This window comes from Mustela nigripes, chromosome 2 (genome assembly GCF_022355385.1).
Source record: "Mustela nigripes isolate SB6536 chromosome 2, MUSNIG.SB6536, whole genome shotgun sequence".
In the NCBI taxonomy this organism is placed as follows: domain Eukaryota; kingdom Metazoa; phylum Chordata; class Mammalia; order Carnivora; family Mustelidae; genus Mustela; species Mustela nigripes.
The window spans coordinates 105,698,558-105,721,195 of NC_081558.1; the positions used below are offsets into that span (position 1 = coordinate 105,698,558).

The following is a 22,638-nucleotide window of genomic DNA, read 5'->3' on the forward strand; positions in this document are numbered from 1 at the left end:
TAACAAATATTCCTCAGAATACACGTGTGGTGTGGAAGCAGGTTTCCTGGTTCTGTATTGATAAGCGTCTTGTCTCCCTTCACCCATCCTCACTAAGACTCCTCTAGCTCTGCCCACCTGACAGAGCTTTCTATTAAAAGAGACCAGTTTTTAAAATGCCTTCCTTCTTTCCCCCTTTCATCTAGAGCCAAATACCTTACCCTACACCTAACACGACCTAAATAAATGAATTGAATGCCTTCTGGCCAACTTGTGTGTTACTCTGAGAAATACTTGCATATTGTGTAGGAACTATTTAGAGAGTGGCAATCAAAAACTACAGGGAAAGGTGGAGTGGAACTTGTTTTGGGCAAGGAAGTTTCTAAGAAAAAAAAAAACTAATTGTGGTTAAAAAAAAAAAAAACACATAACACTAAATTTACCATCTTTACATCTTTAAATGTTCCATTCAGTGGTGTTAATTACTTTCTCATTGTTGCGCAATGGAACTCTGGAATTTTTTCAACTTGTAAAACTAAAACTCTATACCTACCGAACAACTGTTCATTACCCCTTCTCCCAGCCCCGGAAAACACCATTCTGTTTTCTGTTTCTCTAAATTTGACTACTCTAAGTGCCTCATATGAGAGGAATCATTCATTTTTTTGTCATCCTGTGCCTGGTTTATTTCATGGCCATAATATCCTTAAGCTTCATCCATGTTGCAGCATGTGATAGAATTTCCTTCCATTTTAAGTCTGTGCGCATATACTGAACTTTGTCTATTCACTCATCCTTTGATGGACATTTGGGTTTTGGCCATTGTTACTAATGCTTTTATCAACATGGGTGTGCAAAAGGAGGGCTGATTCTCAAAGTAATTACAATACCTCCCCAAATGAGCTCATGTTAAAGTTGCTCTGACTAATAAAAGTGGAATAATGGCAACTGAGATAATTTTATTACCACTGAAAATCTGTGTGTGGCTTTAAGGAGGCATCTGGAATATCTGTATCTAGGTATATTTGTTTGTTTACTTGTTGCAAAGAATATCTTAGATGTCTTTCATCTCTCTCTCTCTTTTTTTCTTGATGGTGTTTTCTGGCACAACACACAGTATTTTTTTCAGAATGGAATCAACAGATATCTTCTCAAATCTACAAATACTCTTATCTACCTTAACTCTTTATTGAGATCCACAATCTATCCCTCTTTCCAATCTACTATATATACTACAGAAGCCCAGCTCCTTCCCACACATCACGACTAGTCTGCTATTTTAATTAGCCCTCACAAGCCTGTATTTAAGAAGGTATTACTGTGTTTTATTTTTTTTTTTTAAGATTTTATTTATTTATTTGACAGAGATCACAAGTAGGCAGAGAGGCAGGCAGAGAGAGAGGAGGAAGCAGGCTCCCTGATGAGCAGAGCCCGATGCGGGGCTTGATCCCAGGACCTGAGCCGAAGGCAGAGGCTTTAACCCACTGAGCCACCCGGGTACCCCTGTGTTTTATGTTTTAAAATGATTAGTCTTTGAGGGCTGCTGTAGCTCAGAGTCAGATATCTTAGGCTTCACCAAGAGGTGAACCTGATGCCAGCCTCTTCCCCCATTTCTTTTGGTGATTTTGGATATTTCAATCCAATATCAATTTGTGACATCTTTTTTTAAAAGATTTATCTATTTATTTTAGAGAGAGAGAGAGAGCACAAGTGGTGGGTGGGGCAGCACTCTGTGCTGAGTGCGGGACCCCACTCAAGTGCTCCGTCCCATGACCCCGAGCTCACTACTTGAGCAGAAATCAAGAGGCAGATGCTCAACTGACTCAGCCACCCATGCGTCCCTCAATTTGTGGTGTTTTTTTTTTTTTTTTAAAGCATTTTGCTAGGTTTTTTGGAGTTAGATAAGATAAGGCCCTATAGGAATTCATGGTCTAGTTGGGAAAACTGCTATATATCAGTGTATAAATTAAAGTCTATAAAAGTGATCCGGGCAACTTGAAAGAGGCGTAATAAACTGACAGTGAGAATTGGGGAAGATGTCCAGGAGGAGAGGGCATCAGAGTTAGGACAAACACAGGAGAGGTAATTCCTGGCAGAAGGACTGCTATGTACAGAGACAATGGAGATTAAAGCATATGAAATGTTTAAGGGAACGTCAGATTTTTATCTAAAGTTAAGGTGCTGGAATAATTTATTCCTGAAATCCTTTCCTCTTCTTCCTGTGAGTCTGTAAAATATACAAGTACTGCCTAACAGTTTTTCCTCTTACATTTTGTTGTGTCAAACTCTGACACTGTCACCGGGTTGGGGAAGTGTGGGATGATGCCCAGATTTGGAGTTCCTCCCACCATCTCCTGAAACACTGTTCAATTATGAGGACAAAAGAGAAGATTCACTGACAGAGCTTAGGCCCTTTTTTATGGTGCTAACATCCCAAGTAGTGTTTTGTTCTTTTCTAAATTTTTTTTTCCTTCCCAGTACTCAGAATATTTTGCAATTTTAAAAGGGAATTCTCTCTGAATTATTTGTTTGAAGGCTTGAAGTGTAAAAATCGAACAGCATTATCAGAGAGGTTGTTTTTCTTGTAATTTTTTCCTCTTATTTTCGTACATGTGAACTTTTATTCTCCCTTACTTCATTCCCCCACCGCTTCCTTCCTTCCAACACACATTTAATTAGAACGCCTACTTCTAAATGAGGGAATTAGATTCTCTGCCTTCTAGGAAATCATAATCTAGTAGAGGAGATAAGACATGACTAAGACACGTATCAGTATAATGAAAGGCAGAAAACTGTCTTTGCTGTGAGAAAGACAGAAAGCATGCTCAACATACAGAAGTGAGTATATGTTGTACGTGATGGTGTGTGCCCTGCTAGCTTGTGTGTGTGTGTGTGTCCGTGTGTGTGTGTGTCTGTGTGTGTGTGTGTGTTTGGTGTAGGGAGGAGTCCTGCTGGGCGTTCACAAGAGTAGTTGTAATTGGGAAGGATCTGAAGGGACTTGAGTAAGGAAAGCATTTTCCCCCTGACCTAACTTTCTACAACATTAACAACTTTGTATTTGGGTTGGAAAAGCACAGATAAGGTTTGAAGACTTTCTTTGTGGCTGGTTACCTGAGTATCTCAGGTCTGCACTCTGGACTAAACAAATATAAAATGAATGGGCATATTTTTTCAGATGACTTCAGGCATGAGAAAAAGCTGTGCTTCTCCATGCCTGCTGCTCTGCAGGTGGCTGCAGTAAGTGGGCTTTCTCTCCACTTCTTGGAAATAACAGAGAAGGATTCTGCTCCCTCTGGCTGAGTCCTAGTTAAATTGGTGCTCTGTCAAGACTGTACCAGCAAGTGCAGTTTAAGAACTGCTCTGTATCTCCTCTTCAGTTTTTTTTCTCGATGTGGTACTTACACCTCCTTTTACAAGCACATACTATGGGGGCATTAAATGAAACGATGTGAAAACCACTGTGCTATTATTCATATTTCTTTGCCAAATGAAGGAGGTGTGCACCATATTGATTAGAATTAACTTTGGATTGTGTTCCTTTTTCCACCCAGATAACCCAAATTATAGATTGAAATTCCCCATGCTGATTTAAAATATTAGTGGGCTTGTGTGTTTATTGAACACCTAGACCTTGTTAGTCATACTATGTATGTTACGCAAAAACGTTACTCTTACTTTCACCTGCTCTTATGGCTCTCTACAAATGTTATTGAACAAAATGATCACACTATAATAAAAATAGCTACCATTTATGCAGTATGTACTATATGGCCTGTACCATGCTAAGTAATTAACGTGTTTTCTCATTTATTCTTCAAAATATTACTAGTAGCTTCAGTCCCACTTCTAAGGTGACTACCAAACTAAAACTAATTAACCTAAAAGTACTTTAAAAATTTCAATTTAAAAATCAGGATTCTGGAGGTGCCTGGGTGGCTCAGTCAGTTAAGCTTCTGCCTTTGGCTCAGGTCATGATGCTAGGTCCTCGGATGGAGTTCCATATCAGGCTCTGTGCTCAGCAGAGAGCCTGCTTCTTTCTCTCCCTCTGCCTTTTGATCTGTGTGCTTTCTATCTCTCTGTCAAATAAATAAATAAATAAATAAATAAATAAATAAAATCTTCAAAAAAAAAAAAAACCCCAACAAAAATAGAATAAAATCAGGATTCTGATTACAAGGCAAACACTCTCCTACTTCCAAGATATTTGGTTCTTTTGAATCCTAATACTTCTTATGGAAGCGTCTCTCTTTCAAATAAAGCTAAAGATAAAAGGAAGTGTATACACTGTCTCTCCAGTTCTTAATATAGTTACTGGGGTGTTACCGTCTTTCCCTTGTTTTACACTTTGTATCCCCTACAACTTTAGAAAGTTAACAAAGAATATTACTATACATCCTGCATTGCCCTCCTCTGAAATGGGGTCATTTTGGAGTAAAATGAAATATCTGTTTGAGTAGCTATACAGACTTCTAAATTTGAAGTCTAATGTGTTTTCACATTTGTGTTGCTATAACAAAAGTACCATAGCTTATAAGTGGGCAGCTTCTAAACAATACAAATTTACTTCTCACAGTTTTGAGGCTGGGAAGTCCCAAGCTCAAGGTACCAGCATACTGGATGTCTGGTGAGAGTCTGGTTTCTAATTCATAGTAGTGCCTTCTAGCTCTGACCTCACATAGCAGAAGAAAGGGACTAGGAAGCCCTCTGAAGTGTCTTTTATAGTCAGCACCCAAAATACCCACCCCCAAACACCAACACACTGGGCATTAGGTTTCAACATAGGAATTTTGAGGGGACACAAACATTTAGACCATAGCACCTCTCCAACTCCCTATCTCATCTTTTACTTTATGCTTTTATTTGTTCATTTCTAGATGAACAAAGAAGAGGATATATTTCTTTTTCCTCAGAAGAAGATATTTTCCAAGCAGACTATGGAAGGTACCAATCTATCCCTTCCTTTCATAGATGAGATGACTGGGGCCCAGGAAGGGGAAGAAAGTCGCAGGGTCTTAGGGCGAGTTAATGATAGAAACCATACTAGATCCAGGTCTTATTACATTACTAGTCCTCTGCTCTTTTTCGTATGTGACTTTGGGAAAGCCTCTGCATATTTATACCCAGTTTTCTACTTATGTGGCCTCCCAGCCCTTTTCAGTGACATTTGTAGAGAGCTGTATAGGAGTTGGTGAGAGTATGTGTAAAACTCTCTTCGAGCTTTGTCTCATGTACTCTTTTTTTTTTTTAAATAAATCTTTTTTTTTTTTTTAAAGATTTTATTTATTTGACAGACAGAGAGAGAGAGAGAGAGAGAGAGAGAGAAGAAAGCAGGTTCCCTGCTGAGCAGAGAGCCTGATGGGGCTCCATCCCAGGACCCTGGGATCATGACCTGAGCCAAAGGCAGAGGCTTTAACCCACTGAGCCACCCAGGCGCCCCTCTCATGTACTCTTTATGCTAATTTATATCAACGTAAGAAAGTAGTAAGGCACGTCCGTCCCCCTATAACTTCTACATACTGAATTTTAGTTTCATGTGATTTAATTTTAATGTGACGAATCGAATCGGATTACTACTAACTCTGTTGTAACATACTTATCCCCATTGCCTCTATTAAAAGATGCAATAGTACAGAATTTTATTGGTTAAGTTGTATCATGGTCCCTTTTAAAGACTTTTAATAGCTTTCTGCTGCTTTCAAGAGAAGGCACAAATTCCATAGCAGTACATTCCTTTGAAAACCAGTTCTGCCAGGGATCTCCGTGTATCGGATTCTCTGAGCCCAATGGACCATCAACATTTTTTGAAGACTGCTCCTTCAGTTGTCATTTCGTGTGATCCGTGTAGTTTTGTTAATCGTGAGCTTGGCATGTGAAATATGGTAATGTACAAGATACGCCAGGTCGCTGCGCTAGAGGACTTCCTGGCCTGACATCACTGGGATGTGGGACTCCTCTGTGCTCTTCTCTTTCTTTCTGTTCCGAAGGCCTTCCTTAGCCCCTCTCTGGGGAGGCCACCTCCCACTTCTCCGTGGGTGGGAAATTCTCCCGTCATTCTCTCTGATGAAACCTTGCAGGGTCTCTTCTAGCTGGTAGTGGGGTTCATCCCAGCACAGAGCACTTCTCAGGGGCATGTGTGTCGTTCTGTCATCATCTAAAACATCAGGTTTATCCACTAGACAGAAAGTTCTCCGAGAGAATAAACAGTGTCTGATTTTTCTCTGTGTCCCCGATGTGCTAAGCAGTTTGGCTTTTAGTAAAGTGCCCAGTGACTGAGGGATGGAGGGATGGATAAGACGTGTGGATAGTTAAAAATAGAGATACAGATAAATGTAGAAAGAAAGGAAAATAAATACTTTGGTAGGAGACTAGGCAATGGATCACATTTCATTCCTTCACCAGACTTCTTACCTTGGCATTAAAAGTTACATGTACATAGGGGTACCTGGATGGCTCAGTGGGTTAAAGCCTCTGCCTTCGGCTCAGGTCATGATCCCAGAGTCCTGGGATCGAGCCCCGCAGTGGGTTGTCTGCTCAGCATAGAGCCTGCCTCTCTGTCTACTTGTGATCTCTGTCTGTCAAATAAATAAATAAAATCTTAAAAAAAAAAGTTACATATACATATATATATATAATATACATACAACATTATATATAAGTGTACACACACACACACACACACACACACAAATACACTTACATGTCCATTGACAGACTCTCTGATTATGTGAGTCAAATTACGTATGTGTAAGACATAGGCAAACTCATGTCTTCACCAAATTTTCCCCAACCTGTAGTTGTTTTTGAAGATGACTTGCAGGCCAATGAATACTCCAACAATGATTTGCAAATTTTGCATTTAATTTAATCTTTGAATCCAGAGAACACAAGGGATGAACTAATTAAGGAAGTTATTCATGTGGCTATCAGATGCTATGGCATCTAGCTCATGTATTAAAGGCCGGGCCTGCCAGGAAATTTCCTGGCAGAGAAGATCCTGAGGCAAGGTTAGTGTCCCACCTTTCAGCTCGCATGTATTCTTGGCATGTTGCACCAGATGTTTTGCAAGCAGTACTACCTGGTGAGGAAAATTCTCATTAGCATCACAAAAAATTCTGTATTTTGATGATACTTGTACAGTTACAAAGAGAATTATGAGTCTTTTATCCTATGCAATAAACCAGTAAGAGAAATTCCGGTGGTACTAAAGAATCCTGTTTTGTATGAAAGTAGATGTTGGTTGGGAGGATGAGGGGACATGGGCGGTGAGGTGAGAGGGAGGAAAATGCCTACCTTATGTGCTAGCTGGGGGCATTTGGGGGAAAGCTGTTAGCATTCTTTAATGAAGATTTTGGAAATCATTTGATCTTGCCTAGTGGGTAAGTTTAAATGGGGGAGGCTGAGAAAAGGTCCAAAGAAGGAAATAAAGGATTTCAAATTAAGATCAGAGGTACCATACTAATGCCATCATTAATCATGAATTTAACCTTGGCCCACACCTTCAGCAGCCTGAGCTTATTTACGCCTATGTAAATTGGGCATATGATAACATCAATAATAAATAACTTACTGAGTGGTTGTGAGGATTGAGTGGTAAACATGCTATATTATCTCTTTTTATTTATTTTTATTTTTAAGATTTTATTGATTTGAGAGAGAGAGGAGTGCGTGAGCAGGGGACCTTGGGCAGCAGGAGGAGGGAGAGGAAGGAAGAGGAAAAGAATCTCAAGTAGACTCCTTGCCGAATGCAGGGAGCCCAGTGTGGGGCTCAATCACAGGACGCCGCCCCTCCCCCGACCACCACCTGAGCTGACACTGGGAGTCAGATGTCCAACTGATTGAGCTACAGTGTGCCCCTGTTTGTCTTCTTTTAAAAGAAAGCCTAAAATAGGAACTTTTAGGGGAAAAGTTAAATCTGATGCCGGAGAGACCACTGATCTTAGAATCAGAAAGCCTGACAGTATTTTGGTTTAAGCCACCCAGTAGCTATGTGACCAGTCTTCAATTTCATCATCTTTCAAATGGGGGCATTGGCCTGGATGATTCTCAGGGTTCCTTCCATTCCAGTTCTTATGTTCAGTGATTCTGTATAAATCTTTGTAATGTAAGTCTACTGTTGTCATTTTCCAAATGGTCCTAAGGAACAAAATGGTTAAGCTGTTCTCCCAGGCTCTTTCAATAAGCTCACAGCAATTAGGCATTAAAATGCAAACCCCCAGAATTTAGTGACTTAATGCTGTGTTAAGTTGCTCTTTTAGATACATACTTATAGTACTTATAGAGTGGCTCCCTGAGACCGAATACCCTGAAAAGAAAACCAGAGGACGGCATTTTGTGGATACTGCCAGTATAATTCTTTTTTAAGTCTTACACAATTTGACTGACTCTCCGAGAATTGGTTAGCAAAGCCATACACACTTTAATTACGCAGATTATGCAATAGGGGGCTCTCTAACAAAGAGGAAAATTAGTGAGACACATTTAGGCCTGATTCTGCTTCCCAAGCAGAGGAAGTCTTGGTCGCAATTTTCAAGCAAGTAGAAGTAAGAGGCTGTGTTATTACAGGGCTCAGCTAGGATTCTAAACTGAGGGAGATGTCAGTACTGAGGATGATTTTCTGATTGCAGGACAGCAATATGATATTGGATGGTTAGTGTTCTGCCCACAGAGGCAGCCACAGGACAGATCATGCTAAGGCATTCTGAGCAAGTTCAGACCTGCCAGCAGCCTCTCTGGTGGATTTCTGGATTGAGCAATAAGGGAAGGGTCGAGAGAGGAAGATTTGCTCCATGGATCAGAGCTCGGTGTGAGAGCTAGAAAGGGTTAATAGAACCAGTGTGGTAGGGTGGAGAGGACATCCCTTTGGAAAACAACAGATTTAAGACCCCGTTTCTTCACTAATTAGCTATCAGTTTGACTTAGTGAATTTAGTCCTCTCTCCATTTTTGTTCTGGAACAGTAGAATAATCATCATCATCATCATCATAATAATAATACCTATAATGTTTATCCCGCAGGATAACTGTGAGGATTAAATGCTTGAAAAACACTTATATCCTAAGATGTGATGTGACTTTTTCTCAATCTAATTTCTCAGTTCATAGGTATTTTCAGCTATTTAGAAGGAGAAAGTATGGGCCTGCTTGGTGAGTGCGTGCTGCATATCTGGCTTTCCCACCCTGCCAAGGACTTTTTCCTTTTCATATGGGACAATAAAGAAGAGCTAGAACAGGGCGCCTGGGTGGCTCCGTCGATTAAGCCACTGCTCTCGGCTCAGATCATGATCCCAGGGTCCTGGGATGCAGTCCCGAATCGGGTTCCTTGCTCGGCAGGGAGTCTGCTTCTCTCTCTGACTGTGTGAGTGCATGTGTGCATGTGTGCACGTGTGCGCGTGCGCTCTCTCTTTCTTTCTTTCTGACAAATAAATAAATAAATAAATAAATAAAATTTTTTAAAAAAAGAAAAAAGAAAAAAAGAAGAACTGGAATAACCAGCACCATCACCGGCCCACTACCCCTTCCTTCTCCTTTGCTCCACGGGCACCACATAACTGGGAGGTGACTGATGAATAGTCAGAGGCTGGACTGGGACTTGCTGGGTTCAAATCCTGGCCATTCTCTTTACTAGAGGTATAACCTTAGCTGCCTTGCGTAACTTTTGTGTTCCTCTGTTTCCTTGTTGATAGTAGTAATACCTACTTCATAGGGTATTCTGAAAATAATTGACATCTATAAAGTACTGAGACCTGTTCCTGGTAAATAATTAGCACTCAAGTATTATTTGCTTATTACCATTTCTTTTAACCAGAGTTATGGAAAAGTGTTTTGTGGTAAAAGATAACCAGTGAGGTTTAGTTTTTCTGGGGACTGAGGACATCTAGTCATGGGCCTGAGGGATGAAGGATAACCAATCCTACTTTTTATTTTAGTTACACACCCTGAGTTTACTTTGGAAAATAAAAGGGAGTATCCTAGTTTGCTTTTTGTGAGTACTATGATGTAGTGAGCATTGAAATTAGAGCCACAGAATTTTAGAGAGAGAATGGACCTTAGTAATCATCTGATTAACCTCGTTCTAGGAATGGGACTATAGATACAAAGAGAAGAGGAATGATTTGTCCAAGGTTTCATATTGGGTAAATTGCATGAGAATGAGATTTCAAGTCAGTCTCCTTTTAAGCCTATTAGAACATACTGCTTCTGTTGACTCTCCTCACTGTAGAATGATCTCTTTCTTTGATTTGAATTATTGCAAAGCTGCTTGTTGAGAGTCATCTAAAATTTCCTGATCTATATAGAGACAACAAACAGAAAGGGGGAAAAAAACCACAAACGAACTCTGAAGTCCAACTATGATGGGAACAGCTTTATTTTGTTTTGTGTCATCCTCACAAGTAACAGAGCACTTACCATTTCTCATTCCTCCTCCACCTCCGCCCACTCAGAGACAGAAGGACCAAGTGCGAACCAAAACTGGGAGACTTTAGCTGCTTCAGAGAGTGTCATTGGGATTGGGGTCATTTATCCTCAGGAGAGTCTTTGCTACTGTTACTAATGTCCTTTCTCTTTCAAGTAAGTGGTCACGTTGAAAATATCAGGGCACTTTTGATTATATGCTACTTTTCTTGTTTGGAGTCCCTAAAATCGAATGTTACTCCTGGTTCCAGAACCCTTCCAAAAGTAACCTTCCATTGGGAGGCTCAAAAATGTAATGATCATCTATTGTTCTTTTAAAATTCCTCATTTTATAGAGGAGTAAAACTGATACATAGAGGTTAAATGACTTTTCTATGGTCACACAGTTTTCTTCTCAAAATTATCACCCAGTGGGACACATACTTACTCTCCAATTTTGAAGATAACACTAACACTGTGCGTACAGTAAGTTAAAACTTGCCAATCAGTTAACAAGATAGTGGCCTTTCCAAATCCCTGACTTCAAAAATATGACAACTGTCTATCCACTATCTACTATCTCTCCATCTTTGGTCTTGTGTTTTGGAACACTGACTTGAGAAATCATTTTGTAAGTATTTTTCTCAGTTTATACTAAGTTTTCTCAATTTGGTTTTGAGTTTTCCAGAGTTGTGATTCTCCTTTTTCTTTCTAAAAAAATGAAATCAAAGATACTATATTAAAAGCTGTGAATGTGTACATAGATTTAAATATGTCCTTCTTTCTACCATAAATTGAATCTCCAGATTTCTCTGTGATTACTGATAGTAAAAATGGTAGATCTTGTAGCAGATAGTTGCAACTGGGGGCCAAAAACTGTTTACTTTTCGTATTCTCCATTATGACCCTAACAGTTTGTTAGAAAAGACCTTCTGTGCAGGGAACCTTCGTAGAGTTCCTAATCCTCTCCTTTGCCCTCCTAATCATTTCCATTTGGTTCTCTGTTCACCTTTAAGCTGTTGGCTTTTGGTTACTTTAAAGTCTCTTACTTCAAATGGGATCTTTCCGACACAGGAATCAAAAAGGGCCAGTGACTATCCTTCACAGAAACCGCTATAGTTTTGACTAACATCTTAGGGGCTTTTGACACTGACCTTTCCTGGGGAACTTTCCTGACTTGCATTTTTATATGTTCATGTTTTCTTTTCCTTACTCTAGAACCCTATACCTCATAGGAATATGATCATTTAACCACTCAACTGTTAAGAGGCAACCCTTTAATCAGCTGTGCCATATTAATATGCCATATAAAATAACTGTTAGCCCGATGCTTTCTTCACAGGGCTATCTTGATATGCTTTCCATGACTATCTCCTTGAATCTTGCATCTTGCTCCATTCTACCGTCATTTTTTTTTTTTTTTTTACTAGCAATCGGTTTCATCATTCATTCATCCTTAACCTTTTTACGTTCTGAAAATAAAGGTTTGCCAAGTATTGCCTTGTTGCAGCCTGTAGTCCTTTTGATTCATTCTTCTTCCCAGCAATGCTGACTGTAACCATTTTATGGACTATGTATCTCAGCTCTGAAACCATCCTCTTGTGGTATTGCTCTTACTTGAATGTCTCTGATGATGGGAAGCTCACTTCCCCATTTTGTGAAGCCATCTATTTCATCGTTGGTCTACACTTTCTTATACACAACTGCTTAACTGAATCCAAGTTTGCCTCTGGATTCACAGGATGTCTCTTTCTTTTTTTCAAAAAAGAACTTATTAAAACAGTTGAAGATAGACATCACTTTCTCCAGTTTTTCATTCCTTGGCTCTAGTTATTTAACGAGTGCTTCAAATGAGACCATGAGCATCAGGAAACAAATAGTCTGGTTGCCTCTGACTTAGATTCTGAGTGGTCTTGTTTCATAGTTATCTTAACTTTTTTGACAGTTCAGGAACATAAATAGTCCCCTTATTAATTGACTTTGTGGATTTATTACCTAAAGACCAGTCATGGTTCAAAGTAAAAGGCATTAGATTTGTCTAAAATTAATAAGGACTCTGTAAAGAACACCCCGTGATTGCTTGATTGAAATGAAAACAGCAGTTAATATCAGACACTATTGAAGGATAGTGTGTAATAGAGGAAATCCCAATGTGGAGAGTCATTTGCAACTAACCTCTAGATAACATGATATGATTTACTCTCCAGGGTCCACAGCTCCAGACCAGTGTCTTAGCACACCCAAGAGATTGTTTTTCTGTATAGTTTCTGGCCTGATTGTCTTTCATAGAGCATCTCTCCCCTTGACAGTCAGAACAGCCATGGGCTTGGGTGGATTGCTCAAAATCCAGTGACAAGAAAGAAAGGCATACTGTCTTCGTGGAGCTTTAAATAGAACTTCTTATGCCTAAGTCTTCCTCTCTCTCTCTCTTTTTTTTAAGATTTTATTTATTTATTTGACAGACAGGGATCACAAGTAGGCAGAGAGGCAGGCAGAGAGAGAGGAAGAAGCAGGCTCCCTGCTGAGCAGAGAGCCCAGTGTGGGGCTCGATCCCAGAACCCTGGGATCATGACCTGTGCTGAAGGCAGAGACTTTAACCCACTGAGCCACCCAGTTGCCCCATGCCCAAGTCTCTTTTATCTGATGCCTGAAACTGTGAATTTCGACTCACTTTAGAGAATAACCCTTCCCCTCAGGAAAGTGGTGTGGGTTTATAGTAGGATTTTATCAAGGTAGCATTATCAGTAAATAGTAGTTCAGTGTCTGTGTTTGATGTACAAAGGGGATAAGGGGAACACATTCCCAGATTAGGACTTGGTGTTTTCTACTATAATTATCAAACATTTGTTTTCTTTCTTTCTTTCCTTTTCTTCTTTCTTCCTTTTTTTTTTTTTTTTTTTAATTATTGCTACTACTTAAATGATGCTATCAGGGACTCAAGGTGATACTTTTTAATAAAAGTATGCCTACGGTTTTCTTTAAAGTAAAATTTGAGACTATTCTTACTCATCCTGAACATTTATTACTTTCAAGTTAAAATTAAATCAGTACACATTTACAGAGTATCTGCTCTACTGAAAGTACTGGATCCTTACAAGAACAGAAAATATAAGTCATGATTCCCTCTCCCAAATTCTATTTCTAATTTTATAAATCGATCGTACCGTACTTAGAATACTTTTTAATAATGAAGTCCCGTTATTTTAGTCAACGTTCCTTCCCTGCCTTTTGTCCTCAGCAAATAATAAATGCTTCTAGTTACTTATCTTTTAAAGGCCAGCTATGGCTATTTCCTTGTCTTGTGCACTTTTAGAGATGAGAGAAGAACTGTCAAAATGAGGAGGAAGGAATGGAATCTCTTTTCCCTTGCTGTGTTCTTAGTGTATTCAAGCAGCCAGAAAGAATTTCCTAGCTACTTTTAAAGAAGTCTCTTTGCTTCTGGTTTCTAGCTGATTACCTTATTTATGCATTATCTAGAATGGGCTGATGACCTCATGAGCTCTCTTCTAGCTCACACTATAAGTTTAAATACTAGTATCCTATCCAAAACACTACAAAAATATTATTACTCCTTCTTGTTTTAAATACTGTTTTTATTTGTTTTGTTTGTTTTTAGAGAGTGAGAGGGAGGGAGAATCTCAAGCAAGGTCCACACCCAGTGCAGAGCCTGATGTAGGGCTTGATCTCATGACCCTGAGATCATGACCTGAGCTGACATCAGTGATCAGATGCCACCCAGACACCCCTTGTTTTAAATGCTGTTTAAAAAATACAATTTAAAAACATCATCTTTATACAATAATCTTATCCCTTTCTAGGTAACTGAACACCAAAATGCACATCCATCTATGTATCTATTTTGGCTTATATTTCATAAACACACAGTCATCTACACTAATGTCTCCTTGATTTCATCTTGCATATGCTGGATTAGTGGGCAAAATTATGCACAGGGGAATAGAGTTTTAGGTGAAAAATATTTTTAAGTGAATGAGAATTTTACTAAATGTTTTCATTAACTACTAAGCAGTTCTTGAATATTTTCTGTTTGCCTCCCCAGTATTCTGAAAGGAAGCTTGCTAAATATTTTTTACTTTTGTTTTGAGCAATTTTGCTTATCTTAAAATGTGAATTTAGATTTTTAGATGAAAGGTGCTATATTTCAGGGTGCCTGGGTGGCTCAGTAGGTTAAGCATCTGCCTTCAACTCAGGTCAAGAATCCAGGGTCCTGGGATTGAGCCCCTCCCCTCAGGGCTTCCTGCTCAGTGGAGAGCCTGCTTCTTCCTCTCCCTATGCCCCTCCCCCCTGGTTGTGCTCCCTGGAAGGCTCCTGTGGGTTCTCTCTCAGATAAATAAATAAATAAATATTAAGAAGAAAGAGAAAGGTGCTGTATTTTCATCCAGCCAGCCATCTACTCATCGACTTATCAATTTACTCTGTCATTTATTCATTCACTCATACATACTTTTCTTTGTTTTAAAATTAGTGTTTTTTCTGATATATTATTTTAATTAATCTAGGTCTTATATAGTAGTCATAGTACAGGCAAATAAACTTAGGCTCAGGAAAAATTATTTACTCTTTATGAAAGTACAAATTATTTACTCTAAATTACATATCCTTTCTGCTTTACATTTTATTTTTAGAGAATTCTAAATATTTAGGACTAGAAGTGACCTTACTGGTCACCCTGTCCAAACTCCCGTTCCATCTTCTGATAGTTTTCCCTAACTGGTTTGTATATTTCAGTTATTTCCAATAGAACCATACTCCACATCAAATACTTATGAGTACAGGACCAGTGGGATCTTTCACTAATTGTTATTTTCATAGCACCCAGTGCTTAGTGCACACAGTGGACAAAAATATGAATTTCTTATAATTTTAATAGTACAGTTTGAGTGTCAGTCATGTGCTGGGTGCTGTAAGAGACTGCTATTTCAATGAGATCCAGTCCCTGAAAATTTGGGATCGGATCTAAAATTAGAAATGAGAGCAACTAGGAATGGTCCATGGAGAAAGCAGCTCAGTAAAGATGGCTGACAGCATGGATGTGAGGATTGTCAAGCCATTAAGGTCATTGTGATCATATTCTGAGAGTTTAAATATTGAGTACTTACTTTATTTGATGTCTTTGGTCTGTCTTTTCCTTATTGTTACGTTCTTTCTCTTCTGTGAGAGTGAGTGTATGTGTGTGTATGAATGTGTGTGACACACACACACAGACACACACACAGAGAGAGAGAGAGAGAAAGAGAAAGAGACTGAAAAAGAGAACGATTGAAAGAGGTCAGAGCTAAGACTATAGACCTAAGTATGGGAAATGGGGGTTGCTCCGGGCAGAAATCTAGGTACTATGTTCCCTCTCAGGCTATCAGATTTTAACAGATGGGTTGAATTTAGGCAGATAAGTTTAAAGGGTTGTGATACAGCAAAATGATCAACTTGGAGATATGGAAGTTACCCCTGAGTTAGAGGAGTTTGTTTTTTTATATAAGAATAAGTGTTTCATTTTAACTTAAGATGGATAAATGGATGCATTTATTATTTCATTGATAAACTTATTCAATAATTTATTGAGCACCTGCTGTATACTAAATGCTATTTTAGGCACCAGAGATAGGAAAATAGACAAAGTAGACAATCTCCTTGTCCTTATAGGTTTTATATTCTTATGGGGCTCTTCCAGCTACATTTTCCTTCTAGAAGGAAGAGGTATCACTGGATCAGTGACAGTAGAAATTAGAAAGGGGCTAAAATGATGGTGAATAGGTGGATACAGGCTTTCTAACATTCCCAGTCCAGCTGAGAAGGAAAATAACCAAGTGCCAACTATGAGGTTCAAGCCAAACCAATGTCTATTATTTAGGAACAGGAATGGAATAAGTGTAAATTTATCCTCTTATAAAATTTTTCTGTTTCCTATTTTGATTTAGTGTCCCTATAACTTTCTTAAGCAGCTCAGCTGGAGTTACTGAACAAAAGAGGAGGCCATACTCTCAGAACCAAAGGGTATTCTTCTCTCATGGCCAAGGGTGAGAAAGCCACCCCCTTAGCTCCAGGGCCCAGAGAGAAGTACAAGCTGCAGAACGAGAAGACATGGGACACTTCGGTCCCTTCCCATCCAATATCAAGTGTTTTCTTCAAGGTCACTTACCAGATGTGAAGCTCTGCTAGTGAGTACTAGAGGTTAGTGGATGGAAGGCAATTTAACATTCCCAATTTTTTATCTGTGATCTTAGTTAGGATGTGAGAGACATTGAGATCAGAAGGCCTGGATTAAACTCCTAGATCTTCACTCATCTGTTGTGTGACCTTGGGGGATGTCATCACTTATGAGAGTCTTAGTTTGTCTGTAAAACTGGGTTATTATTTTTCCCTTAACTTTCCTCTCAACGTTGTTGGGAGTCTCATTGAGTTAGTACACGCGAAGGCAATTTCTAAGCAGTAAAAGACTATGTAAATGCAAGTGACATTTGCTTTCTTATTTTGTCAATTTTATTACATGATTATAATTGTGCATGGTATCGTGTTTTTATTGACAAACAGTGTAACGCAGAGGATTAATGGGAAGCTTTGGAAATAAATTCCGTGTGTTAGATTTGAACTCTACCAATTCTTAACTGGGTGACCTTGATTAAGCAACCGAACCTCTTTGTGCCCCAGTTTCTTCATTTATAAAATGAGGATAATGACAGAACTTACCTCTTAGGTATTCAATGTGTATGAGGATTCAATGTGTCCCGAACTGCAGCGCACTTAGAACTGCAGGGTGCTTAGCATTGGCTCACATTCGTTGTATCTTATATTTCTCATCAAAACAGACATTCCTCGAAACATTGATAATTCCTCTACCTGGGCAATAAGGATACCACCCCCGAGCTGTGTCACGTAGAAGAATTAAATCTATTGTCTTTCCTATTTTGAGAAATGACTAAAACCAGACAAACATAGAACATGTAACAACTCAGTTGTTGAACTACTGGATAAAGAACCACAAATAAATTTGTTGTATAAAGGAATCCACAAATTATTAGAAAGTAATTGTTTATTTGCTTTTGCCAACCTATTTTCACCAATACATCTGGCAGAGAAAAGCAGAAGCAAATGGAAATACTGCTCCTACATGGATTAAAATTCATGGAGAAAAGGTCTTCTGCCTGTCAAGCTTGCTGTGTCAGAGCCCTGTGAGCTCATAGTCCCCGAGCTTTGAGTCAGGGGCCTGATCTCAGAGCAGAATGGTACCTGAGCAGAGAGAGCTACACTCCTTTCTGTTCCTAACAGGGAAGGACATTGACAATTTTCCACTGATGAAAATTTTGTTTGCCATTACAATGTCAAGGTTAATCATTCATTTCAAGTAGATCCAGCCTTCATTACATACATCAGGTCCAGGAGTGAATGATGATGTATATGAATCACAAGGTAAGTTTTCCTGTTTGGGGATGTCTGGGTTTTATAGCAGGGACTTGATTTAAATGGATATTTTAATAACAGCATGCTCATTCTAATACTTTACATTATTATCACATCTTCTCTGAGCCTTGCAGCAGCCCAGTTCGATAGGTACTGCTAGTGTCATGATCACTGACCTGTCTTGCAAATGTGGTTTAGACAGATTAAATAACTTGTCCAGGAGCATACAGCTAGTAGGTGATTAAGAGTCAGATAAGATCATGATGGCGTGTCCTGTAAGTTTGTTGAGGGCAGGAAGACTGTAGAGGATGTATTGAGTTCCCCTTGGTAACTGAAGCAGAGCCTTGGATGTACTCTGTGCTCAATTTAAGGTTTCAAGTGAATGACTACAGTGGTCCTCAGAGTTTGATGTGGGAGTTAGAAGGCTTGGTATGTGAATAAGAGAAAGACAATGTAATGTTCTGTGTTTTTTCCTTTCAAAATATGGAGATGATGAAGACTGTTCAGGTTTTGTTTGCTTGAGTGGAGGTCAGAAATATAAAATACAACTCCATAATTGTCCTTTCAATGTGTATCTGGCAACTTCCTCCAAAGTAGTTAAAACTGCTTCCACCCATGATGTCTTCAGAATTGCAAAGGTAAATTTGCAAGTTGTTCTTACAAAGAAAGATGGCATAAAAATCGAGGTATTTTTATCTCTGAGATATTGCCCTTTAAAAAACCAGATTGTTTTACCTAAATTATCAGTAGGCTGATTTAATCTCATTCCTGATGCCAAATGCAAGGATACTGAAATGCCCTTATAACTGTAGAGAAGATTTTTGACCTTTAGTGGCCTGTTAGGAAAGTTATGAATTTCTGGATGTCAAAAAACTAACTTGGGGCGCCTGGGTGGCTCAGTGGGTTAAGCCTCTGCTTTCAACTCAGGTCATGATCTCAGGGTCCTGGGATCGAGCCTTGCATTGGGCTCTCTGCTCAGCTGGGAGCCTGCTTAACCCTCTTTCTCTCTCCCTGCCTCTCTGCCTATGTGATTTCTCTCTGTCTAATAAATAAATAAAATCTTGAAAAAAAAAAGAATACTTAAGAGTTGGTAAACAAAATGCCACAGGAAAAGGTTTTAGGGTGTTTAAAACAAGCAAACCTACCTAACTTAAGCAATGCTTCTGAGCTAAACAGCCGTGTGCATGGATCCTAGATAACTTCTCAAAGGTCCGGAGACTTACCTCTTCCTTTCCTTGGGGAAATGGAGTCAATAAAGTAAAGGATGCTGAGGATGACTTCCAGGGCTAAGCAGCTACACAAGTACTCTGACAACAGCTGCAGGAGTGCAAGTGCACGAGTAGTCTTTGTTGTCTAATCGAAATCGGAAACACTGCTTTCTTTTAATAGAGATCTAAAGACAGGAATAGTGTCACTCTCACAAAGCTCCCATTTGTTGTTTTGATTTTGTTCCTTAAATGCCTGACTTGACACTGGCATGTCAAGACAGAGAGAACTTCAAACACGTGTTGTCTGCATTTTCACCTCCTGCCCCATCCACCCTCTTCTGTCCTGTGCCACTCCACTGGTTACCCTCTGCGTCAGAACATCTTCATTTCCCGTAAACCTACAGAAAAAACCCAACACAGTCAAAGATTAGAGAACACCCATCCTCTTCCCAGACTCTTCTTTTGGGGGGTTGGGTGGGGTGGGTGGTGGGAATACCAGGACTGCAATTTGATAGAAGTGCTAGATTTGGAGAGTCTGGGTTGATTTCTTCCTTCTAGTATTATCTACATTGTGTGCCTGTGTGTAAAAGTCAAGCTTTGACACGTGAAAAACTTGTTAAAAACTCAAATTCCTGGCCTCTTCTTAGAGACTTGTGCTTCAGGTTCTGAGAAACCATCAGGAATCTGCATTTAAAAAAAGCATCTCAGAAGAGTATCATGCATTTTCTTAAAAAAAAAAAAACAAAAAAAACAAACAGTCATCATCTCTTTCACTCGTTTGGCATTTTCCAGTTTTCAAAATGCTTGCACATACATATTCAGTTCTGTGAGGTAGATGGGACTGATTATTCTCATTTTGAGGATAAGAAACTCCAAGTTTAGCAATGATTTCCTCATGGCCTCACTACACACCCCTCGCTTGCCCATCTCCCTGTATTCCTCACCTTAGCTGACCTTTTTCCTTTTGGGTGTTGAACTGCAGGAGGCCAGGAACCCCCAAAGCCAGCCAGTGCTATCTGTGTCTGCCTTCCTCAAGAATGAGGCAAGTCTTCTGGTAGCCAAGGAGGGAAAATGATTTTATTGGTAAAATGTGAACATTTCCCTAATTGACAGTGTCACTAATTGATTTTAAGTAATTCCTCTTGCCCTATTGGGATGCATTTTCATGCCCCCACTTCTCAGGATCCCCTATCCATTTCTAGAAGCTTCCAGGTCTGCGTGTTCCTTGCCCTCTCTTAGGATGTTTTGAACATATATGTGTTTCTCTTGGAAATCATCCATTTAATCTTCTGGCTCTACCCATGATGCTTAGTGGAGAGACGGAAGGGGCAGGATTATCTGAAGACAAGTTGAAGAGAGATTATAAGTGTAACTAATAGTCACATCCAGACCATAGCACAAATGGAAGGTGACTACTTTACGTTTCCAAATCTTTCATGCTGCCTTTCAACTTGGGTGACAACATCTTCTCGCTGAGTTTTCTGTAATGCCCCTCTGCCATCACAAGCATCCTGGAGACCTGACTGCACCCCAGAGCTGGTTGTTGACTGCCCTTGCCCACAGTCACCCTCTCACCCCTCCCGCATTCTCCTCTCTGTGCAGGGCGCTCACTTGATCCCTTATTTTAAGGGTAGAACCTGCTCTGCAGCTTTCTGGATAGAACCAAGAAAACTGGGTTTCAAGGATGCAGAAGCACTTCATCCTGTTACAAAATGAGCTGAAGGTGGGGCTCAACATAGGGCCCAAAAGGTCATTGTTACTTTCTGAAGTGTCCACTGCCTGCCTTCCTTAACAGAGAATTCTGTCTGCCCCAGCTTGTGGGAGAGAGGGCGGCTGCTTTCCCTCAGCTCCTTCTCTCCTAACCCCTTCTTTGTGCACTCAGGGTCCTTTAACCGGCCCGTGGTTGTGTTTTTCTCTTGGGGGAGGGATGGGACAGAACAGACCCGAGCTGCAGTTCCTTCACTCTGCCTCTGAGAATTTCTCATCCAAACCTCAATCACGTAGGATTGCGTAGAGAGGAGAAAAGGGGAAAGACGGAAGACGGAGAAGGGGGAGAGGGGTGACGGGAGGGAGGGAGAAGAGAGTCTGGGAGCAGAGGGCGCCCGGGAGGGGAGGAGGACCCGAGCGCGCAGCGCTTCCCTGCGCTCCGGGAGCCCGACCCCCCGGCCCTACCCCACCCGGGCGCTGTCAAGCCCTTGGGCGGGTGGGCGAGCTGTGCCAGAGGTACTCCGGCGACCGCCGGCTCTTCATTCCACCCTCTGTCTCCGTGGCTGTCGTCCCCGCCTAGAGTTTCCTGCGGCGCTAGCGCTCCAGCGGAGCGAGCCTGCTGGGCGGCGGCGGCGGCAGCGGCGGCGCCCGGGAGCCAGTGAGGCTTGGCGCGCCCAGAGCCTTTGCCCATGAATGGGACTCCGCCCTGAGCGCCCCCTCTGGGGCCTGGGGAGGCGGCGGCGCGGCGGCTGGGGGCGCCCCGCTACCCCGCAGCTCTGAGCGGCCACCCGCGCAGCAAGTTGGGCGAGTTGGCGGCAACCCGCACCTGCTCCCTGGCCTTGACCCCAGAGTCTGCGTCCGGCTCCGGGGGCGCGCTCCACAGCCTCCCGCCGTCGTCCCGGACGGCCTGGGGGCCCCGCCTGCGCTCCCAGCGCCAGACCATGGTGGGCAGCTCAGGGCCGGAGCCGCAGCAGCCTCGAGCCGACGTCGCCCGCAGCCAGCCCCCGCCCCGCCCGAGCCGACGCGCGGGGGTTCGCAGCGCGCCGGTCACTTCCTTCCTCGGCCGGGATGGGCTGCGCGGGAGCGAGTGATCGACCTCGCGTCCGGCGGGTAATCCCCATCTGATCTGCTGCCTGCGAGCTGCGGACTGCCGGGCCGCGTGAGCCTGGGGGGCCCGGGCACCGCGGCGATGACCTGATCCCGAGCCCACCAGGGCGCCCCCTCCTTCCCTCTTCCCTCGCTCCCTCTGAGCCTGTGCGGAGACCGGCTCCGTGCGGCGGCACCGGGCGGACCATGGCGGGGAGCTCGAGTTAAGGCGTGTGGGCGCCGAGCTGGAGAGGACACCTTCGGCATCGCTGCCTTTTGAGGGGGCTTATTTAAACTACTGAGTCATTCCAGATTTAGGATTCCCTAAATAATCACCAACTGTGCCCGTCTTGTGCCAGAAAGCGAGCAGAAAGAGCAAGAGCGCCCGCTCTTGGGACCCCGCGCATTCCCGGCGCTCGCCTCTCGCGGGTTTCTCCCCGAGGGGTGCTTGGCCCTCGAGGATCTCCCTCCCTTCGTCCCTCCCTCCTTCCCCGTCCCTCCTTCCCTCCCCCTCCCTCTCCTCCCGCTCTCATCGCAGCGCTGCTGGCGGGGAGTCGCGCGCACCGCAGCTGGAAACAGCTGCCCCCGCCCCGCGCCCCTACCCCGACTCCGGCTCACGGCTCCCACTTCACGCCTCTCGGAATTCCAGAACTCCGGCGGCCGGCCTCTGGAGAACCGCAGCCGGCGCGATGCATTCCGTAGACCTCACCCAGCCGGGACGGACCTCCTAATCTCCAGAACTGCGGGCCGCAGGGAGTTAAATTGCTGCCTTCCTCTCCTTCTCTCTGGCGGTTGGTGGCTTGTTTTCTAAAGGAACGTTTTATTCACTTTTTAGTATTTTCTACCGGGGG

General features: G+C 41.9%; 1 protein-coding gene across 4 annotated transcripts in view; it reads left to right on the forward strand.

Annotated features, from left to right (window-relative positions):
- Positions 1-22,638, forward strand: part of FGF12 (fibroblast growth factor 12) — a 574,557-nt gene that overhangs the window by 280,128 nt on the left and 271,791 nt on the right. The gene's annotated exons all lie outside the window — the stretch shown is intronic.